The sequence below is a fragment of the Patella vulgata genome, chromosome 9 (assembly GCF_932274485.2).
Source record: "Patella vulgata chromosome 9, xgPatVulg1.2, whole genome shotgun sequence".
Classification (NCBI taxonomy): Eukaryota; Metazoa; Mollusca; class Gastropoda; family Patellidae; genus Patella; species Patella vulgata.
In genome coordinates, this window is record NC_065887.2 from 3,617,342 (window position 1) to 3,637,175 (window position 19,834).

The 19,834-nt window shown below is 38.2% G+C and overlaps 1 long non-coding RNA gene across 1 annotated transcript in view; it reads right to left on the reverse strand.

Moving 5' to 3' along the window:
• LOC126831611 (uncharacterized) overlaps positions 1-18,793 on the reverse strand; it is a 35,766-nt gene extending 16,973 nt beyond the window's left edge. Inside the window, exon 1 of the long non-coding RNA XR_007684215.2 lies at positions 18,491-18,793. This is a non-coding gene — a long non-coding RNA (uncharacterized LOC126831611). The remainder of the gene's footprint in view (positions 1-18,490) is intronic.
• Positions 18,794-19,834: the final 1,041 nt, after the last annotated feature.

The window sequence follows — 19,834 nt, forward strand, 5'->3', positions numbered from 1 at the left end:
GTAATTCAAGTCACAATAAATGCACATAACACGATTCGCGCATTATATTTGAAGGTTAAAGACATTATTTGTGCATAATAATACTAGGATAGAATTACTAGGCTAATAACTTAGATTAGGCTGACAATCGGCTTTCTTCAATCTCAATAACACAAACAAATAGCGGTATTCTTAAAGAATCAAATATCAATACAAAGAGGATATTTGTCGTTTTGTCGTGAATAACATATTTTATTTCATCGAGAAGCAAGAAAACTTATATTTTCACGATTTCTTGCTTAGAGATGAAATAAAATATGTTATTCACGACAAAACGACAAATGTTCTATTTATTTTATGATTTTACAATCATTTTAGGTAAAAACAACATGGACTACTGCTAGCCAGTGGAATAACACTTTTATTTCACTGATAAAACGCGGTATTCCATCATGAAATAAAATTCATTATCTTTTGTAATGAACATTAAAGGGGAGCTACTAAACTTACATATTTTATTGAATATTAAAGGGAATCAATACCATTATACACATTTAAATGAAGATGAAATGAAATGGGTTTAACGTCCTACTGTTCTGCTCCGACTGCCCTAATGAAGACGGGTGTTGGCTCCCGGTGTTGACCGAGAAAGATCATCGAGAGTGGTTTCCCTTTGTCAGTGGTACAGGACGGATGACTTGACAAGGACAGCTGTCTAGTCGTTTGGATGGTACGGAAAACTGAGGTCCAGTGTACATATTGGGTGCACGTTAAAGATCCCTTGGCAGATGGAATTCGATATAAGAGTAGGCCGTAGCGCTCCTGTCCGGGCAAAATTTCCCTCATAGCACACTGCAAGATGCCCATCTTCAGTACCCCAGGCGGAACAGAAAAGTAGGACGTTCAAGTTAAAACCCATTTCATTTCATTATCACACCATGGTGTTCCACACGTATTTCAGCAGAAAAACAAAAACCGTCCCTTTAAAAACATTTTCTGTAAAATCAATGTATTATTTGGTCTATTTTTAAATCTTAATCTTTAAAAAGTAAAGATTGCTCCGACACGCTATAGGCTACATTTTTTTTTTATGAACGTCATCATTCAAGGTCGGATGGCATCCATTGAAAACGATTGGTTGTTCTTGAAGAAACTGGAAAAGTCATAAACATGTTACATTTACCAGAACGCAACAGAAAGTGGGATCGAATTAAACCACAGATCCTTTTTCGTTTCGTTTTTTTTTATAGTTCAAAGTGTCGTTTTACTTGTCTTTACTACACTAGGATCTGGAAGAGTTGTTATATAATCCGCGTACTGGAATATGTGAGGGATTAGCCAATGAAGCGGTCTGTTACGGCGAGGTATTGGCGTGCTATGTTCGGAACTGTGGGTATCCTACTAGAAACATCAACGCTGATTGGTTAATCAAATGTCTGACGACATAGGTCAAAAGCAGCTCGTATGACCCTTGACACTACCTCCCACTACAACTGGTCAGATCTTCATGTAGTAGACGGAGAACTCTAGATCGGAGACGGTCCTGCACATATCATGACGGCATATGTGGATTGTGGGTTAGGGTTAGGGTTAGGCTTGGCCCAAGGTTAGAGTTAGGGCTAGCCCTGTTTACATCTTGAGACTTTGACAAAATCTGCATGTCCTAGCCCTTACCCTAACCTTACCCTAACCCACAATCCATATATGACGTCATAATATGTGCTTAAATGTACAAGACCGTGCGTTCTCCGTTGTAGAAGCCAACGAAAGTATAGGAAATATAAAAACCCCAAAAACCGAATGGAAATAGTTTAATGAGATTCCTGAGAGTGTGATATTACTCTTTAGAAGAGAAGTTCTACCAGGAATGAAACATAAGAAATATTCTTGCAGGTTCCATCAACATATGGATCTGTAATACCATTGTTAACATTGTCAATAGCAAGACATCATTGTGTAGAATACAACTTGTCATGAGCCAAGATTTCTATAAATATCATACAGCCAAAAATAAATCGTATTAATTGTATTCAATATAACAATTACCATAGAGAGAGAGGGGTGGGGGGAGAGAGAGAGCGAGAGATGGAGTTTAACGTCCACACGACACAAAGTGGGTCATTTCGGGACCAACACACGACTCAATCTCATTTCAATAATTCGCTTGAGCGTAGGGGTCTTTAGTTGTGGCCCCTTGTCAGTGGTGCAGGGCGGAGGGCCTGACAACGATAGCTGTTTAGTATTTCGGATGGGACGAAAACCGAGGTCCCGTGTATACATTGGCGTGCACGTAAGTAAAAGATCCCTCATTAGCCTAGTTCGGAGCAGAACAGTAGGACGTTAAACCCCATTTTATTTAATCTCATTTCAACAACCACTTAAGAAATATCAGCGTTACATGAGTGTTTGTTTTGTTTGATCGCAGTTTGTGTCAAATACAATAAACAGCGTGCTTCCAGACAAATGATGACAATGTTAATAGCTAGTCATCCCGTCTGAACAGTTCCATTTAAAGTAGGCAAGTCTCTAACTCAATATCATCCAAAGTCTTCGACAATGCAAACGAGACTTATTGGCCAAATTAAATCAACATTGATGTTGTTATCTTACCGTGAAAAGATGGGTTTCTGATATCCAATATTTAAGACAAAATAAACATCTTGCCATCGGTACACGAATCGCATGCCAGAATGCTTTCGAGCAACATTTGTAATGAAGCGATTTGATGAAAGAGGCTAAACATATCCCACAGGAGAATACTACCCGTGTAGACTGGAATAACCAGACACCAAAGACTCCCATTGAATTTGGACGAACATACCGCCTAACATACCTGATTAGAAATTAGAGTAAAAACAGAAACGATTGAATGTAAATCAGTTTATATGCATTCATATCACATTATTATATGCGTTGCGACTTATTTGTGTCCATTTCTAGCTGTCACAGAATATAGATTTAACTTCTTTAACAAATATCAGAATTACCTTAAATATTTCTATAAATTCCCATCAAACCTGTCTTTTTTTATGTTTATTATTTTTTTTTTTCAGTTGGTGTCCAATAAACAGTGGGCTTCCAGACTAATAACATCAATCTCTTTCAGCCAGTCATTGCGTCTCAGCATTCTCAAAAATCGACTTTTCAATTTTATTTCCAAGTACCCCAGCTACACACGCAACCAACTAATTATTTAAGCACTTAAAACACTGGTTTATATTTATAACACAGATATTCGCCAACTGAACAAGTTTTACCACTACTAACTCGTTATATTATATTTATAATATATATTGCTGTATGTAATATTCCGATGTAATAAAAGCCATAGGAAAGGAAAAATCAATTTAGTTGTTAAATATATTTTTTATCTCATGGTTTTGACTAGCAAGGAAATGAATTTATAGACCAATAAAAGCAATTCACCGTAATGGTTACTGGTGTGGTATTGTTCATGACCATTGCTTCGTGAGTATCTCTACCAGAGGGAATATCTTTCCTTTTATGACAATTCCGTGAAGTGTGATCTCGACAACGAATTTTCTTCAATATTTATTTATAAACAGAAAGATACAATCACCGCCCTGGCTGTCATAACAACCAAGGGGAACAGTCAGATAAACTCGGTTCTTGGGAGAGAGAGAGAAAGAGAGAGAGAGAGAGAGAGAGAGAGAGAGAGAGAGATGGGGTTTAGCGTCCACTCGACACAAACTATGTCATTTCCGGACTAACACATGGTTCAATTTTATTTCAATAATTCGCTTGTGCGTAGGGGTCTTTAGCATTGGGAGGAAACCGGAGGACCCGGAGAAAACCCACGAGGTTGGAAAGGCGACCCTACTGCTTGTCACGTACACCCGGGGAATCGAAACCAATGACAGACCTTATGATTCAACCCTTCTCCTGGTTGTTGAGCTGTTGTCATGCGAATGATGGAATGAAGAAAGCCGTATATGTGTTGATTCTGATACAAAAAGAAGTTTGATGGAAACCATAGAAACTATATCTCAAGTCGTGTATATAATTACATCGAGAACCTCATTAACTAATGGTGTTTAACGTCCTACTGTTCTGCTCCGACTGGGCTAATGAAGACGGGCATACGCTATACAGTGTGCTATGAGGGAAAGTTTGCCCGCACAGTGCCGCTATGCCTACTCTTATACGAATTACACTGCCAAGGGATCTTTTACGTGCACGCCAATGTATACAAGGGATCTATTTGTCGTCCCATCCGAACAACTAGCATTAAAATAGATTAACCGAATTCCTTTCGGGCCGATTTCTTGCTGATTTAATTTTATTATGGATTTATCTTTTGTCTTGGTACAGCTATGGCGGGTGTGGCGCCAGGCAGGGTAAGCTTACTCTTCCGGACACCTGTTACCACTGTTTGTCGTGTATTTTGTACACGGTGAACAGTCCACATGCTGATTACACTATTTTGTCTTATTACACTATTTTGCTTATACCGTTTTTGTTTTTTAGGACTTCGAATTTTGTCTAATGGTTTGGATTGTTCGTACTTGGTTTTATTTTATTAAGTATCAAGTATCTAGTTTGTCCTGGGCTCTGTTTCTTGAAATCTTAACTAAAGATAAAATAAAAATTTTAGTAGATACTTCAATTTTGATTGGCTAAGCACTAAAATCAATCTAATACTATCCAATCAAATTACTAAAATTTGGATTTTATCTTAGTTAAAATTTCGTGAAACGGGCCCCTCGACCGAATCGATCCCGACATCACCATCACAAATATTTAAAATACAGTTGTGACGTCACCCTTTGATGTTGGCGTACCATTATTTCAAATAATAGTATTTGCCAATCGTACATTATACTAGTGAAATATTGGACTCGCGTAACGTATGTCACTGTAAAATCACGTGCGGAGTGTCTTTTAATCGTCTCGAGCTTAAGACATTGTGTAATAGGCCCTCTTGTTGTTTAGGCGATAAACACTTCCTGTTTCGCATTTAGAGGGGTGTTATTGTCCAATAGACATGCCCTGAGATCATTAGGACCCAAGACACAAACTAGGTGAAATGTGGGACTCGTACATAACTATAGGTCATCTATTGACCTGATGCAGTGCTGACAGCGGTAATACTGATTCAGTTCCCTGTAAAACAAATGACACGTGTAATTAGATCCGAGTTTTTGAACGATTTCATAGACGTGGCGTAATTAGAATGCTATTTTCCAGTGTGAAAATACATCAATCGAACACGCCACGTGATATGTCCCGGTTATTTTTGTCCCTTATAAACTAGGGCAACACGACATATTAGTTTTAATCTGTTCAAATAGTGACAAAATAACGAGAATAAAAATAAGATAAAAACGTTTTTCTAGGCAGTAGTCGAGTAATGACAGAAAACAGGAGAAATTAAGAGAAGGGTTCACTAGTCCGTGGGTGCACTAGTCAGTCGCTATAAGAAATACTATAAATATGGGTATCAATAAACCTCACCCTAACCAAACCCTAGCCCTAATAATAGATATCGCTTGACTAATGAACCCTAGCCCTAACCCAAACCCAACGCCTAATAATAGATATCGGTGGACTAATGAACCAACGGACTAGTGAGCATTCCCCTAAATTAAAGCGCGTATGATTCTATTCTTTAGAATCTTAAAACAAGTAACAACCAGTCTAATAATATGTAATAAGAGTGTATATAAAGTGATTTACTTTCAATTTTGTTTTTTAATTTGTAATTTCTAATCAAATATGTTCGTTGAAATTGAACGGCAATAGTTTGCACCTGCTTGGTCTATTCTACACGTTTTTTTATTTTGTAGTTTTATTTCCTTGTAAATTACAAATGGCGCTCGAAATCATTCATGTTTTTAAATTTGAATGTTATGGATAATATCGAGTAAGTGGTTTAGTCTCGTTAAAGGAGCTAAATCGCTAACATTTGGGACCTAGAAATTGACACAAGTGGGTCGCAACTCATATAATACTGTAATATGAATGTATAAAAATTGATTTACATTCAATCGTTTCTGTTTTTACTCTAATTTCAAATCAGTTATGTTCCGTGAAATAAGCCAGCAGTCTCAATCGAATGCAAATTCTTAGCGTCTGGTTATTCCAGTCTACATACGCCGTTTTGTTTGGCGCAATATGTCTAGCCGCGTTCCTCGAGTCTCTTGCTAGAACTGGGGCTGAAACGCATTATGGTACCAATGGTAAAATATTTATTTTGTCTTAAATATTGGATATCAGAAGTCCATCTTTTTCCGGTAAGATCACAGCATCAATGTTGTTTTAAATTGACAAATAATTCGTATTTTCAATGTTGAAGATTTGGGATGATATTGAGTTAGAGACTTAGCTACTTTAAGTGTGGATCCAGTGGGTGGGCCGGAAGTAAGTAGAACGCATCTAACGAGGTGGCGGTGTCAAGAAAAACACAATTAACAAGGTGGCAGTTTCAAGACAAACACGTAGATAACGAGGTAGTGGTGTAAAAAAACACAGCAACATTCAGCCTACAGAAAAACAAATCTAACGCAAGTGTCTAAAAAAAAGATTACCTCCCTTTTTGACTAAGTAATCAAGATATTTTTTCCAGTCAAGTTGGTTTCCCTCTCTCGAGATATACAAAATATAACTACGTTTTCCCACGTGCGATATAAAAAATAAAACTGTGTTTCCCCCATGTGAGATATAAAAAATAAAACTATATCTCCCCATGTGAGATACAAAAAATAAAACTATGTTTCCCCACGTGAGATATAAAAAATAAAACTGTGTTTCCCCCATGTGAGATATATAAAATAAAACTATGTTTCCCCACGTGAGATATAAAAAATAAAACTATGTTTCCCCCATGTGAGATATAAAAAATAAAACTATGTCTCCCCACGTGAGATACAAAAAATAAAACTATGTTTCCCCACGTGAGATATAAAAAATAAAACTGTGTTTCCCCCATGTGAGATATATAAAATAAAACTATGTTTCCCCACGTGAGATATAAAAAATCCAACTGTGTTTCCCCCATGTGAGATATATAAAATAAAACTGTGTTTCCCCCATGTGAGAAACTAAAAATAAAACTATGTTTCCCCACGTGAGATATAAAAAATAAAACTATGTCTCCCCACGTGAGATACAAAAAATAAAACTATGTTTCCCCACGTGAGATATAAAAAATAAAACTATGTCTCCCCATGTGAGATACAAAAAATAAAACTGTTTCCAATCTAGCAGAAATGTAAACCTAATATCTCAAATTACATAATGACGTGTTTATTTATTGGCAGAAGCAGACGTAGGACAATGGAGAATAATAGAAATTGATTTTATGAGAAACTGTTATGGAACACGCTATGTTCGAACACGATGTATATAGCAGATTAAATATGATCTGAGATTGATGACTTGTTTCACTAGTAATAGCGATGAATAAATTATAACAAATTGGTTTTATGATGGCCAAACAATACTCCAGATAATAAATATAAATACATAATAGAACGATCTCAAGCTCCATGTTAGCATATTGTAATTAATAGATGAATGAAGGAAGGAATGAAGGAGTGGATAGAAATGGCGTTTAACGTCTACTCAATACAAACTAAGACATTTCGGGACTAACATTTGATTCACCTGTAATAAAACAATTCGCAGGTGTAAGTGGAAACCACGCCACTTTGCTCAGTGATAGACGGTCGCCATTTGGCTCAGCGATAGACGGTCGCCACTCACTTTGCTCAGTGATAGATGGTCACCGCTTGGATCAGTAATAGACGGTCGCCACTCACTTGGCTCGGTGATAGACGGTCACCGCTTGGCTCAGTGATAGACGGTCCCAACTTGACTCAGTGATAGACGGTCACCGCTTGGCTCAGTGATACACGGTATGATCTAATGCACTAAATCATTCGGCCAGCTCCACCCCCCCCCCCTTCCCTAACTACAAACTAACAATATAATTTACTACGTTTTTACTAATCACGAACAAGAAATGAAATGAAATGAAATGGGGTTTAACGTCCTAGTGTTCTGCCCCAACTGGGCTAATGAAGACGGGCATACGCCATCCAGTGTGCTATGAGGGAAATTTTGCCCGGACACCGGCACTACGGCCTATTCTTATATAGAATTCCAAGTATCAAGGGTTCTTTTACGTGCACGCCAATGTGTACACGATAACACGGTTTTTTGTCCCATCCGAACAACTATACATTGCAAGAACTGACAACAGCATTCCTTTTATCGATAGAGCCCAGAGTAATGGATAGGTTATAGATATTTTGTCATTTCGAGACTAACATATCGTCAAGCTAAAACAAGCTACCCGAGTCATTTCTGAAAATCCGAGTCCTCCGGTTTTCTCCCACTGCTAAAGACCCCTACGCGCAAGCGAATTATTGAAATAACATTGAACCGTGTGTTAGTCCCGAAATGACCTAGTTTGTGGCGAGTGGACGTTAAACCCCATTTCTCTCCATCTCTCTCTCATTTCTGAAAATGAATATCATCGATACAATTCTGTCTGTCAGTGGATCTTTTACGTGTACTACTAATTTCTACGTATGGATAAAGTTTATCGTCCAATACGAAGGTTTAAACGGACAATGTAACACTATTATAATGTAGCACGTGGAGAGAGAGAGAGAGAGAGATGGGGTTTAAAGTCCACTCGACACAATCTAGTTTTTTTTCGGGACTAACATATGGTTTTTGAATTTTTATTTCAATAATTCGCTTGCTCGTAGGGGTCTTTAGCAGTGGGAGGAAACCGGATGGGGATTGGTGAATCCAGGTAATCCTGATTTTGATCCAGGTACTGGCTGACGAAGTTCCTGGCAATGAAAACGTCTAGCTGTTCGGGTGATATAAAGAAAACCGGAGTTCCCGTGTATTGATACTTTTAGCAGATACAACTTTCGATAACTGGAAAAACTAAACTGGCATTATTAGTAGTCACAATTATCCAGACGACTGACCTAATATTGTAAAGTTGTAAGTTATTCGGTGACATTAGCGACTATGTCAAATGATTTAATGGTAATAATACACCACAGTCAATGTTAGATTGTATCGTATTACCCACTATAATAATCTATTAATTGTTATAATATGTTCCCTGGAGCGTACAAATATCCTAAACATACATACAAGAACTTTAAAGGAGCTAAATCGCTAACATTTGGGACCTAGAAATTCACAAAAGTGGGTCGCAACGCATATAATACTGTAATATGAATGTATATAAACTGATTTACATTTAATGGTTTCCGTTTTTACTCCAATTTCAAATCAGTTATGTTCGGCGAAATAAGTCAGCAATCTCAATCGAGTGCAAATTTCTAGCGTCTAGTTATTCTAGTCTACATAACTCCATTTGATTTGGTGCAATGTGTCTAGCCTCGTCCCTCGAGTCTCTCAATACAACTGGGACTGAAGCGCATTATGGTACACGATTCGTGTACCAATGTTAAAAAAATTATTTTATCTTAAATATCGGATATCAGAAGCTCATCTTTATCCGGTAAGTTTACATCATCAATGTTGATTTAAATTGACCAATAATTCGTGTTTTCGATGTTGAAGATTTTGGAGGATTTTGAGTTACGGACTTAGGTCCTTTAAATCGGATGAAATGGGGTTTTAAATCTAAATTTCCTGCAAACTGATTAAAATACTTGTGCGTTGGTTGGGGGTGGAGGAAGGCAGTTCCTGATCGCAACACGTGGTGCTTTAATTGAAAACAGACCACGTTTAGTTTATAATTATTTGTGATTATATACAAATAAGAGAAGTTGTTGTATTGTTGTCTTTACACGTTTCTCTAATTAGACCCCCGTAAGACCACGCTACTACAGCGACGGAAGATGGTCTTAGAGCGCGTCAAGATCGCCATAAGCGTGGTAAAAGCGTGATGGAAACGAACGCCAGATATCATGCTGTGGATTCCATGGTTGCAAATGATCGCCAAGTCACGGCGTTTGTTTTGAGCATGTTCAAACCAAACGCCAATGTTCTGCTATCTTACCTGAAAAGCTGTGAAAACGCGGCTTCTTTTCAAGTTTGTAATTTTTTGGGGGACATTTTCTGGTGTTGCGTTCATGGTTGCCGGCGCCCTTGTTCATTTTCTGGTCGCCGTACGGTCGCAGCAGAGCATTACCCGTAGTTCTTAGAACATTAATACTAAGTACAATGTAAGTTTTATTGGTCGTTATTTACGGCGATCTTGGAGCGCTCTGAGACCATTTTCCGTTGCCGTAGCAGCGCAGTAAGAAATGAAATGAAATGAAATGGGGTTTAACGTCCTACTGTTCTGCTCCCAATTGGGCTAATGAAGGCGTACATACGCCATACAGTGTGCTATGAGGGCAATTTTGCCCGGATAGCGGCACTACGGCCTAGTAAGGACGCCATCCCCGGTCTGACGGGGGTATAAGTAAGTTATTTATGCTAGAATATTACTTCTTGTTTAATTAACATGGCCTTTATATGAAACTTGATTTAAAAAAGAATAAAACAGTAAATATTGCTAATTGAATTATCTCCTCCACATACCATTGATTGATAATAACGGTAGATAAAGATGACGAGTGGTGACAAGTTGGCGGTATTCTGTGTTAATTAACCGTCAATCAGTTTGTAGTGTTGAACAATCATGTTGCAATTAAATGTAACACATATTTATATGCATATCACCTCAATATTATAATGACCCCAAAAACCCTTGGCGAAACGCCATACCTAATTAGTTCTCTCCTTAGTGTCATCAGTCGGTAATCTCCGTTATCCTACGTCTGATTACGTCATTAGTTCTCAACATAATTCCGTCAGTCGGGATTCATCGGTATTCTCAGTTACCAGAAGTCTGATTACGTCATTAGTTCTTAGCATAGTTTCGTCAGGCGGGATTCATCGGTCATCTCCTTTTCCTACATTTGGTTGGTTAAAAGCTAAGGTTCATTGCAGATTTCGTCATAGGTCATGAGATTAATTAACCATAAAACTAACCTACAATCTCCCCAACAATCACGTGCCCTAACCCTATTTACATCTCGTCACCTGTGACGAAATCTGCATTGGTTCTTTGCTTTTCGCCTTTACCACAACCTGATTAAAATACAGACCTATATCTCGTTTCGTTTATTTTTTATACTTTCGATGGCCTACACTAACTGAAGATCTGACCGGTTGTACTGGAAGGTTGCGTCAGAGGTCGTGCGAGCGACTTTTGACCCTATGACGTCAGATATTGTTTAATCAACCAGCGTTGACGTTTCTAGTGGCTTATCTACGGTTCCGTGTATCGCACGCCAAGAATTGGTCGTAACAGACCGTTTCATTGGCTAATCCAACACTTCAACCAGAATTCTGATAATATAACAACTCTTCCACATCCTAGTGTAGTGGGGGGTTGGATGGCTGAATGGTTAGTGTGCGCGCGCTGTATCATAAAGTCTTTCATTGAGTCGACTGGCGTGGTTTCGAATCCCCGGTTGTACGTGACAAGGAGTAGGGTCGCCTGTCCAACCTCGTGGGTTTTCTCCGGGTCCTCCGGTTTCCTCCCACTGCTAAAGACCCCTATGCGCAAGCGAATTATTGAAATAAAATTAAACCATATGTTAGTCCCGAAATGACCTAGTTTGTGTCGAGTGGACTTTAAACCCCATTTCTCTCTCTCTCTCTCTCCTAGTGTAGTAAAGACAAGTAAAACGAAATTTTGAATTATAAAAAACGAAACGAAATAGGATCTGTGTTTTAATCAGATTGACATGACTACATCTGATTACATAGTTGTGTTAGTGATTTTATTAATACTTAGCAAAAACTTGTCGCGAAGCATCTGGTATCACTTCACGTACACAATACAATGTGCTTTGAGGGACAGTTTATCAAGACAGCGATGTCATGGTCTACTCTTATATCGAATTCCAAATGTCATGGGTTATTTACGCGCAGATCAATGCTTACACGGGGCATCGGGTTTTTTTTGTCTCCGTCTCATCAGAACGACTATATATACCGTTCCTTGCCAGAGAGAGAGAGAGAGAGAGAGAGAGAGAGACTAACACGTGTTTCAATTTTAGTTCAGTAATTCGCTTGCGCGTAGGTGTCTTTAGCAGTGGGAGGAAACCGGAGGATCGGGAGAAAACCCACGAGGTTGGACAGGCGACCCTACTTCTTGTCACGTATAACCGGGGATTCGAAACCACGCCAGTTGACTCAATGACAGATCTTTTGATACAGCGCGCACGTGCTAACCATTCCTTGCCAGACCCTCCGTCCTGTACTACTGATAAGGAAAGGGATGACCTGTTCTTTAACCGGATTCCGTGAAAATAAAATCGTTACAGCCCCGATATAAGTGAATATGGATTAAATATAAATCGATTTAACTTACCCTACAACAAATAGCATTAAAAGTTTAATATTTTTCTAAACAGGATATTGAAAAAAAAAAACGATGGATCTTAAAATACAATCACTGCAACAACCCACCAGTCAAACTAACAATTGATAGCTGACACGAATTCTCCTTTGAAGAGTTCACATATGTGGCACATTGTGTATTATGGTATTATCTGTCTATCACACAGAGGGACGGATATAACCAACACAATTTCCCTTAGGCGATGTAAACAATTAATGTTTCATAAAACATAGAACAAACAGCACATGCTTACGGAACAAATTATTATCCTTCTTAAAGATACGTTATGGGAGATTAGATAAAGAGTTGGCAGTTCTCACTATAATAGTTACAAACTAGAAAATATAAAGGGAATTTGCTGAAAATTTCAGTCAAATTGATCGACCATGAACCGAGATTTTAGCGATTGAATTTTCCGCCTAGCCTTGATCATCATTACTAAAGTCGGTAGGATATAAAACATAGTCTCGGTTATCCATTTAATAATTAAATTATGAATGGAAGTCGAACAGCAAATCGGAACCTAATCCAATAAACATTGCAGGCCAGCCAAGCCATCGTCAGTTAATTATGGTCTGGATAGGTTAATTAATGTCTAATTAATAGTTTATGTAACATTTCATGCCTAAAGAAAGACCTGCAATAGGCAGATTTAGCTCTTGCATAATGTATGTTTAATTTTCGCCTAATACAATAGTATTCATATACCGTGGAGAGCCACTGTGGCTCAGTGAGTAAGGCGTTGACTCACTAACCTGGAGGTCCAGTGATGGGCGAGACAGTTGTTTGGGATTTTTCGACATGGTTCCTCCTTGTCAGTGGTGCAGGGCTAAGGTCCTGGCAAGGGACAATGTATAGTATTTCGGACGGGTCAAAAAACCGTGTACACATTGGTGTGCACGTAAACGATCCCTTGGCATTTGTATCATTGCTACGATAGATGCGCAATCAATGTTTCAACAATCGGAAGTGACGAACGCAAAAGCAAAACACGTGTTATCCCTCTATATAACTGACTGAAGTGACGAGTGATAACAGATACATTGGCGAATTTCTGCTCACTAGTAATTCCTTCGAAGACTAAAAGTTGTTATATGAGACTGACTGTAAGAGTATCGTAGTAATGATCGATGTGTTAAAATAATATTTGGAACGTGTTTAACCAGTTCTATTACATATGTGATAATGACTGGCACCAATAATTTCCTTTAATATAAGTTAATAAATTCTATTGTTACATTAAGCTGGTCGGTTGACTGAGTCGATTCATCTTTAGCTAAATACAACGGATCCCTTGGGCTAAACGTATATACACCGAGTAATTAGGTCGATTAGTAATAAACTGCTGACAAGGGATATACTCACACAATCTAATATTTCACTGAATACAATTAAAAGGAATCGTGGTGGCTCGGCCAGTAAGACGTTAACTCGCTAACTTTAGGGTCCCGTGTGATCCACCCTTGTCAGTGGTGGGGGACGGGGTGGGGTGGAGGGGGGGGGCAAGGGACCACGTATAGTCGTTCGGATGGGACGAAAAACAGAGAGCTTTGTCTAGTCGTTGGCACAGGGCGATCCCTTGTAAACATGTGGCAAGGGACCATGTATAGTCGTTCGGATCAGTCGAAAAATATAGAGATTTGTCTAGTCGTTGTTACAGGGCGATCCCTTGTAAACATAGGCGTTCATATAAAGGAACCCTTGAATAGAGCCCCGCCCCCCAAGAAAAATGACATGCAATAGGCCGATTTATCTTTAATTGATTAATGATATACCAGAATGAAATAAACAAATTATTCAAATAAAACTGAAACATGTGTTAGTCCCGAAATGGCCTCTCTCTCTCTCTCTCTCTCTCTCTCTCTCTCTCAAGAGTTGGCTGTAAAAACATAAACCACGTTTGATTGGCGAATAGAACACACGTGACGTCTAAACTTGTCTTCTAAACACTCATTTTATAACCTATTCGCTACGTGCACAGGAAGTTATGGTTGGTCCAGGGGGTGCTCGATTGTCAGTCCCGAACGTTCCAAGTTGACAGAAAGGCAATCGAGTGACGCGGAATTCAGTCAATTACAACGAATGAAGTGGCGTGAGTAGAATCGTGACGTAATTAAACACAAAGAATATTGATTGACACTATTTCTGGGATTGCGAGACATCAACTCTGGAACGCTCAATTCGACTGTCCCCTTGTAGTCTAATAGGGGATTTGCTCAAATGATACCCTATTCAGTTCTAAGAAAAGAAATGACGTAAGTAGAATAGTGACGTAATTAATCAGCTGATTATTTGAAGAAATAGCGAAGATCGTTTGTTATCGTAGCAATGGAACTTGATAACCGCGGCGACAACATATCGATTATCCACTTTTTCGTTAAATTTTTAAATCTTGCAGGTGTTTAAATTTATTTAAATTTCGCCCACCCGATGGTTTAGAGAGTTTTTTATGGACTTGTGTGAATAAATGTCTAAAAACAAATTTGACACCAAAAAAACCTGCAATAATGTATCTTTAATAATTGGAAATGTTCCACTCATCACCCGGTTTAAAAACAAATGGGCTTAAAGATAAACAGACGCGTCTGAGATAAATAGATTGTGGAATCTACTACAACTTAGTTATAACGTAGACAAAATATGTTAATTGATACTAAAGTGTATAGTGTTGTTTTTATTGTATGGGTGTTATTAGTCAGTGTGTTTAACATGTTATTTATGGTGTGTAGCCATCAGTCGGTGTCTACTTTCAGTCAATATGTTAAACATAATAAAATGGGGGTAATGAAGACGGAAATACGCCATTAAGTGAGCTATCAAGGAAATTAAGACCGACAGCGGCGCTACGGTCTACTCTCATGTCAAATTCCAACTGTCAACGTATCTTTTAAGTGCACGCCAATGTTTACACGGGACCTCCATTTTTCGCCCGATCCGAACGACTAGACAGTTGCCTTTGTCAGCCCTCCCCCACGTGTCCTGTACAACATTTCTCGGCCAAGACCGTGAGCGACCCGCGACATCCAGGCTAGCGGGCCAGCGTCTTACTCACTTAGCCACCGCGACTCCGAATACATTAAATTCTACCAGTATAAATAATAGAACATATTATTACTGGTCTGTATCCATCAAACATTTACACACTATTAATGGCTAAATCTAGTTGAAGAGCCCCGGGGAAGAAAGATCTAAGTCACTTTTTCAATGAACCCCAGCTAATGGCGCCATCTGGTAGCAAATTGTATAAGCTTTCTGTGGAACAATCAATTTCAGGTAAAACGATCGGAGTTACATCGAACCAAGGCCCTTCTGAAATGCCCCCCCCCCCCCCCGGACAAATACAAGTCCATCGTATTTATTTGACCTTAATTTGGCTGAAAAGTGGAAGTCAGTTGTTGTACTGTTAATTATGATTCGCATTAAACATCATTTTGAAGTTGTAATTAAACCCACTTGTTGTTTTGTTCGCGTCAAGCATTCTCGTCCAAAAGTCTGTTTTGCCTTTTATGCGAAAAGACAAAAATGTGACTTAGATCGTTCTTCCTCTAGGCTCTTCATTTGTTAAGGCCAGCTCAGTTTTTGTCAAGGCCGCTAAGAAGTAAATATAAACCATCTGTAGCTATAAAGTTTGGTCATAAAAATCTGGACATAGCTTGAAATCTACCCCCGCCCCCCTCTCTCTCTCCCCCTCTCTCTCTATCTCTCTCTCCCCAAAGATCATGAGTCTTTTATAGAAACATTATGTTTTAAATTGCTTAATTCCATGATTTGAAGAATGAAGACTTGAATATTGTTGTTTTATATAACATTAGATTGTGTTATAGAGTTTGAAGGGGACGAATCGTATCATTGAATCTTGGCATGTATAGTCAGGAATATATTCTAATCATATATTTTAAAATATTACTAGACACGAAAAATGTTTCCTTCACGGCGGAAACTAATTACGTCCAATATATTGATGGTCTGACTTTAGCCTTTTGAAGAAATTCAATCAAATGAACGTCTGCTTCCTGTCAGGTACTGGGACAATAAACTCTCGTTACACCTTGGGTCCTAGCGTGGTTAGAAAAGTAATTACCACATGAACCCCATCATCATTACACAATTACAATTTGGTCATACAGTGATGCTGTCTAATAGTCAAGTCCAGCATACACACGCTGATTATTTGTCGTTTGCGATTATCGACAATCTGTAAGTGGGAGCTAAAATTTATTTTGCCAGGACGGTTTGTAGGAAGGTCTCTTAAGCTTAGCTCACAATCCGCCGTACATGTTTTGACACGCACGGGTCGTATGGTTTGGTGGCTCGCAGATCAACAGCAAGAAACCTACGGCCAGTCTGCGATCTTTTACGGTGCAAGTGGCGCGTAGGTCTACGTACGGGTTTACTAAAGATTTCCTCCGTAGACTGCCCGTAGTAGGACGTACGACGTGTTGTAAGCTAGGCTTTACTTAGAGAAAATTCATCGACGGCCGTTAACGTTGGCGTTAGCTTCCTCTAGTGGTCTTTAACTTGTCGTATAGGAATGGGGGGGGGGCAGAATCATAAGGTCTGTCATTGAGTCAACTGGCGTGGTTTCGATTCTCTGGCTGTACGTGGCAAGGGGTAGGGTTGCCTTTCTCACCTCGTGGGTTTTCTCCGGGTCCTCCGGTTTCCCCCTACTGCTAAGACCCCTACGCACAAGCGAATTATTGAAATAAAATTGAATCACATGTTAGTCCCGAAATGACCTAGTTTGTGTCGAAATTAGCAAACAAAGATGGGTCTGTATTTTAACACATCCTTCCAGTCAGGAAGTGAAATATATAATCCTGAATCTGCACTAGCCATAAAATGACTCGACTTCTTAGATCTGGGTCAAACCCTTTTTGTTCTCCTCAAGTTTTATTCAAACCAGGTCCGTACCAAGAGATGATGAGGTTGGAATTAATGCTACTTTTCATCTCTCTCTCTCTCTCTCTCTCTCTCTCTCTCACACACACACACACACTCTCTCGCTCTCTCTCTCTCTCTCTCTCTCTCTCACACACACACACACACCCTCTCTCTCTCTCTCTCTCTCTGTGTTCATTTTAGTTTATTTTTTGTGCATACTTGGTTAATGTATATATCAGCTTGTTATGTATTTGACCTCCACATTTTATACATTTTCACTCACTTTACTCCATTTTTTATATCCCTAGTATGTTGCAATAATATATAATTTACATGCTGCTCGAAAAGAGTGTTTTATGTAATAAAATATCTATCAAATTATCTTCTACCTCATGACGGTACATAAACCCAACTCAACTTGATGACAGTATATATATATATATATATATATATATATATATATATATCAGTCTATATCCTGACCCAACTCAAAACTTGATGATATCTACGGTGAACTAGTTTTAATTGTATACATGATGTTGCATCATTCGTATATAAAATGTTTATAAATAGACATTAAATATCATTTATTATACCACAGGACATGATATGGGGTTTAATTTCCACTCGACACAAACTAGGTCATTCCGGGACTAACATATGGTTCAATTTTATTTCAATAATTCGCTTAGACAGTGGGAGGAAACCGGGGGACCCGGAGAAAACCACGAGGTTGGACAGGCGACCCTACTCCTTGTCACGTACACCTGGGCACCCAATGACAGACCTTATGATGCAACGCGCACGTGCTAACCATTCGGCCATCCACCCCCACCCCCCTTAGCTGCTGCTAGCTTCGGAAGAGAGAATCACAGAGCGAGCGGGTGGCATATATATTAAAAAACCTTGCAACAAGTATAAATAATTTAGAAATCGTATTTTATGTTATTTCTTGTTGCTTGCTGTATTATATGCTTGGTCGTACTCATGCCTCTAATCTTGAAGTGACATTTAGTGTTCGGAAACACATTAACAGAACACGGTTTTTATGGGATACAATCACTAGTTTTATTCTTGATAACGATAAGATGACACCTGTCGAAACGTCGTGCTTTTAGAATATAACTATAATTGTCTCCGATATTAAAACAATGTACTCCGTTAATCTAGTTGCGTTATAAAGCATTGTTATTATCATTCTAAACAACTTACTGTTAATGTAAGATACGAAAACACGGCTAATCCTTGCCTCTTCTACCATATTCAACTAATGACTGGTTTATCCTTTTACTCTGTCTAACATGATCTTGTATTGTGATAGAGATATTTTAGTTACATCTCAGTTAAACCCTCTCTGTCGATCAACAAAGACTAGACCGAGAGAGAATAACATTATACAGTTAGCGGCAAGTCATCTATACATGTGAAGTGTAGCTGATCTGTACTAAAAGATATTTTAGTAATATCTCACAGTTAATTATCAGTCATGCGTATCAACACCCATTATAAACCCACATATTATCTCATGTATTCAAGTATTTAATCAGTTAGTAATACTTTGGCGCGATACCAGAAATGAAATGGGGCTCGTCGACCTACTTCTCTATACTGAGCGGGATAATGTACATTCTATTTGATATAAGTCAATGTTTGGGTTTATACCAGAAATCCATGGAAGATTTAATTAAAATTAAGAGTTAATTAAAACTAATAGTCAATTAAAATTAAGATTCAATTAAAATTAAGAGTCAAGTAAACAATTAAAATTAAGAGTCAATTTAAACTAATAGTCAATTAAAATTAAGATTCAATTAAAATTAAGAGTCAAGTAAACAATTAAAATTAAGAGTCAATTAAAATTAAGAGTGAATAAAAAAATAAGAATCAATTAAAATTAAGAGTCAATTAAAACTAAGAGTCAATTAAAATTAAGAGTCAATTAAAATTAATGGCGACGGTCATAAGCCATGCTAGTCTTCATTATCCCGGTTGATGTAGTACAGCAGGAAGTTTGATTTGACGTATGACATTATAAACCTGTTCTCATAGCATGTGACAGTGCGTGAAGTTAATCGTATTTATATTATATTTGGTCAGGTTATATTATGTGTATTAATTATGTGACAGTTTTTATCTTATAATTGGTCAGGTTATATTACGTGTATTAATTAGTGAGATATCACCTCGTTAATAATTATTACACGATCTTAATGACGGATAAAACTATAATATATTATAGTTGATTAATTATTACATGATCTTAATGACGGATAAAACTATAATATATTGATTATAGTTGATTAATTATTGTATTAAATACCCGTATCACCTGTAACGATAATTGGGTGGCCGAATGATTCACGCGTGCGCGTTGTATCATAAGGTCTTTCATTGAGTCAAGTGGCGTGGTTTCGATTATCTGGTTGTACGTGACAAGGAGTAAGGCCGCTTGTCCAACCTCGGGTCCTCCGGGTTCCTCCAACTGCTAAGGACCCCTATGCGCAAGTCAATTATTGAAATAAAATTGAACCATATGTTAACCCCGAAATAACCTAT